The sequence below is a fragment of the Cygnus atratus genome, unplaced genomic scaffold (assembly GCF_013377495.2).
Source record: "Cygnus atratus isolate AKBS03 ecotype Queensland, Australia unplaced genomic scaffold, CAtr_DNAZoo_HiC_assembly HiC_scaffold_425, whole genome shotgun sequence".
NCBI classification, from domain to species: Eukaryota; Metazoa; Chordata; class Aves; order Anseriformes; family Anatidae; genus Cygnus; species Cygnus atratus.
In genome coordinates, this window is record NW_026110024.1 from 1 (window position 1) to 4,786 (window position 4,786).

At 47.2% G+C, this 4,786-nt stretch overlaps 1 pseudogene; it reads right to left on the minus strand.

Moving 5' to 3' along the window:
• Window positions 1–3,915: 3,915 nt before the first annotated feature.
• Window positions 3,916–4,498, minus strand: LOC118258490 (scale keratin-like; annotated as a pseudogene).
• Between the last annotated feature and the right edge of the window lie 288 nt (window positions 4,499–4,786).

The following is a 4,786-nucleotide window of genomic DNA, read 5'->3' on the forward strand; positions in this document are numbered from 1 at the left end:
TTTCCTTAACAGCCCTTAAAATTTATCCAGTAAATTAGTTGGAGGCAGAATGAAGCTTAGCATAGGACTACCCAGGAATCTGTGTTTTCCATCCCTAACTTTAACAGACCTTGTTAACCTCAGACGAGTTTCAAGTGATCATGAATATTAGCAGAGATCCTACAGTATACACTGTTATTCACCAACAGCTTTCCACAGAGAGGAACAGTCTTTTGATCTACCTATAAATGTGCCAGCTCAATCATATGTAAAAAAATCATTTTGCTTCACTACAAGAGTTTAAATGTGCGCTGAAATTCAGCTTTAAAGGAGCCCACGGTTCTGCTGACAGTGATTTGTGTTAGGAATTCAAAGAAATCACCAGCCAGATGTATATAAAGTCCCTCCCCTGCCCAAGATGAACCAAAACAGGTATGACTCCAAGGAGAAAAGCAAATAAGCAGGTGCAGTTTTTTTTTAGATGATGTCGGCATTAAATCTTACCAAGTATGTTCTGGGGCTCCTTGAAAAAAAAGTACGTTGTAGTGATTTCAGAAACTTTAATTGCTGTTCAACCTAGCTAATGTTTAGTGTTGTGTTAATGTATGAAAATGTGTTAGTGATTTAGACACTTCAGTGTTACACAATTACATCACTTTTATGTACAGGTGTCAAGGTGGTGCATGCCATTACTTTAATTAGAACACCATTGGAAGTCCTGGCTCTCATGGGTCAACATTAACACAGCTTTTCTTTTACTTCATTAAAAAAAAATCTCAATCAGATGTCACACACAGTGTGTATCAGATGAAAAAATATCTGTATTTAAAACTATACTTTGCAGAAAGGAACTCTACATACATTTGTGATCATTTATCTTCCCCCCCTATACTTTTACATAGGATAGTCTGTATCTTCTATTCCAACTCTAATGTTTTTATCCATGTCCAAGACATTCTATGGACTCTTTCCATTGGCAATGCTAAGAAGATGCCCTGAGCTGATCTGGACTTAATTCCTGCAGTACCTAAGCTGAATATTTCTAGTTTTGATACAGCTTGACTCATATTTTTTTTTCTCTTCATGTAATAAAGAAATTGATTAGATTTCTGATTTTTTTTTTCTCCTTGGAATTTGGTAGGACTTATGGCTGGGGAAGAAAGTGGAAACTGCTGGCTAAAAATCAGTGTTTTCCAATAAGCTCCGCCTTGCATTTATTGCAGGGGAAGACAAAAATCTCTCTCCAGGCATAGAAAGTGAATTACTGCAATCTACATTTTACCCAGTCTCTAAGGATGACTTCCTTGCCCACATTTATAGTTTACCATGATGTTTACAAGTCAGAGCAAGTTGTGCCTTATTACTCTCTCTGGGCAACAAGCCCTCCCCACATCCAAGACCTCCATTTCCTCTCTCCACTTGCTAGCCTTACTTTATGTATAAAAACATTGTTATTTAAATGTTCTTCCAATTCTAAAATGTCTTTTGGGGGTTCCCGTGGGAAAAAAAGAAAGTGATTACTACAGATTTTCTCAGGCTTCTAAGGAACAAAGGATATCAAAGCAGTTTAGAAACACTGACTAATGATTTATGCAAGTAGACTGTTTTGTTATAATGCAATGTGCATGTCCCAGGGGTGAGTAATAGCATCAGGCTAAACAGAGAGCCCTATCACTCCCCTAATCAGAATATGGTCTGTAGCCGCTGGAGCTGGCCAGCTCTGTCTCTGCCCTACTTTCCCTTTTGTGTCATCCAGAGCAGTCTGCTCCTCTCCCAGAGTGTCAACAAACATCTTCAGCAGGAGCGTGGATCCTGCAGTACAAACTTCCCATTCTTTCCATTGTCTCTCTAGATCTTTAAGCAACTAGGAAGGGTGAAGTTGTAAAGCTGGATGATAAAGAAGTGAGATTAAGAGAGTTGAAAGGGGATGTTTTAAAAACTGAATATCATTCCTGCACTTTAAATAAGAGACAGCAGTACTGGAGTTATTATCATCTTAAAACAACTCTCTAAACTGTAGCTGTGTGTCAAATATTATTATTAGAGAAAATTCTGAATCTGTTTTCATAGTAGATACAGAAAGTGAAGGTTTTATAAAATACCAGACACATCACCCAGAGGTAACTCATTATGCATCTTAAAGAATATAGATTACTGTATGATAATGAAAATCAACTACAGATATCAGAAAAGAAAGGAGGAAAAAAATGTACAGTAGTAAGATGCAAGAGGTAATTTTTGAACTTAAAAAAAATTGAAAAGGAGGTAAATATGAACAAGATGAAGACAGTTACACTTAATCTTCAAATCTGTCTCTCTCTCATTACTAAATACTTAACTGACACAGAATTAAAAGCACTACTCAAAATGATCGATACTAGAAACTACAACAAGAAAGAATGTACCATGTTGCTGAAAGGATACAGAAAAAACTGGCTGTGGCAAATAAACAGAGAGTCTTGCCACTGCGGCAAATAAGCAGAGAGTCTTTAGCCTTATGGACGAATACAGATCCACATGAATACACAAGAAGGCTACATATGGAAAAAGAAAACAAAAAGGAAAAAAAAAAGAAAAAAAAAACAAGAAGAAAAGATTTATTGGGAAACACAAGTAAAACGAAATCAGAAAACAATAAAAGATGAGGGTGACAAGACTAAAAAACACCAACAAGATTATGCACATATCTACCATTGCAATTATCAACATTAAAGTTCAAACACAGCTAAATATATGTTTCAAGAAAAAAAGAAAAAGAATAAGCAAACCATTAAAAGGTAAGCAAGATATAAAAAGGACCACATGCAACATGAGAAAGTAGATATAAGAACAAATATTGAGAAAGGAAGATCAAAACGTTTTAGAAAATAAAAATGGATGTATCTTTTGGGATCAGTAGCACCTACAAATGTCTAACAAATATGCGAGCTGTGAGGCTGGCTTTACCAGGCCCACAGGTGTACACAGCCTCATGCAGTAGAGCAAGGAGGAGAGGCAAGAGACGGGGAGAATGGGAGCTGCAGAGGAGGCAGGGCACAGACGAGCATGCCAGAAGCGTAATTACAGGGACTGAGAGAGGGTTGGGTGCTGTAGAAGAAGAAGAAACAGCGACAGCAGACCAGCCAGTACTGACAAGAAAGAGCTCATTCACTGCTCAAAGGAAGGCAATGCTGCAGACCGATTGACCACTGAGGGAGAAGACGATTTGTCCTTCCTGCCAGGCAGCAGCAGATCCAGCCTGGGTGCCACTTCGGAATTTCTGCAGCTTTGCTTTATACCCAACACCTCTCCTGCTCTCTGCCCTGACCCAGCAACACCATAAAAAAGGCCCTCTCTGCCATGACTGCTCCCCTCACCACTCATGACACAACAGGGCCCTGGGCCTCTCAGCACCAGCACTTGCACTCCCCGGGAACCTCCGCTACGCCCCCCGCACCGCTGCTTTCCTGACTCAGAACACAGAGAGAGGAAGAGAGAGACAGGAGTGGATGCAGGAAACCTTTATTGTGCCCAGCACGGCAGGAGAAGTGGACAGAGAGCAGGGGCAGGAGCCAGCGAGGCTGGCTGCGGCGTGCCGGGGGGGGCAGAGGAACTTTTCCAGAGCGTGGCTTCTGGTTGCGCAAGCCCCGGCGGTGCGGCAGTGCGGCTCGGGAGGACTTGGCCCATGGGCCCCACAGGCCTTGAAGGGTCCTGCTCTTGCCGCAGAGAGTGGGAAGGGGGAATGGAGAGGGGGAGAGCAGAGGGCAAACCAGGCACAAGGCCCTGGCTGTGGAGGAAGGAGGAGCAGCAGAGGGCGGGAGAGGCCGAAGGGGCCAGCACTGCCGTTGCCCAGGCCTTGGCCGGGGCTGCAGATGCTAGCACTCCTCAGCACCCCGTGCCCACGAGGTCAGCCATGCGTCGGGGCAGCTGGCAGGGGCTGTGGGGCAGGGCCTGGCTTTAGCAGGGCCCACAGGTGTCCCACAGCTTCTTGCTGTAGCGCGGCAAGAGGTAGGGGCTGCAGGCGGGAGAGGCGTAGGGCCTGCCAAAGGTGCAGAGGCCCCCCGAGCCCTGGGTGGCCCCCGCGCGGTAGAGGCCCCCCAGCCCCAAGGAGCCCCCAAAGGCGGGTGCCCCGGAGGAGCCCACCACGGCTTGCTGGGGGAAGGAGCTGAGGATGGGGCCGGGGAAGGTGACGACGACGGGGGGCGGCTGGATGAAGGCCGTCGAGTCGGGGCACTGCCGCGCGCACAGCTCGTTGCAGCTCTCAGCGATGGGCTGGGGGATGGCGACGCTGGTTTTCGGCGGGCACAGGTCGTAGCAGGCCATCTTGCGGGATTGGACGGTGCTCTGCAAGAGGGCACAGAGTGCGATGCAAGGCAGCAGTAGAGGGCAGCTGCCCAGGCCGAGGCGTAGGGGCCAGGGGCAGGAGCCGGGGGAGGAGGAGAAGCGCTCGCAGACTTACCCTGTTCCCCAAGCAGAAGGCGGCCAGAGCAGTGCTTGCGAGAGCCCCGCACAGGCCGAGCTTTTATCCAGGCCCCGCCATTGCGCAGCGCCCGCTGGGCCAATGGGCAGAGGCGGCACTCCCTCCTGCCGAGGCCAGGCTGTCCTGCTCCTGCCCTCCCTGAGTCAGCATCCCCTGTCCGGACCAGCACAGGCCCCTTTGCTGGCTTCCCTCCCCTTTCCGCTTGGCGGGCCAAATGCGTGGTGCTGAGCAGGCAGTGCCCGAGAGGAGCGCCTTTGATTTGGCGTTTCGTCACCTCGCCCCTCTGGAGATAACAACTCCAGTGCGTACGTCATGGAGGCACTGGCACGTGGCTGCTTCTTGCCCAGC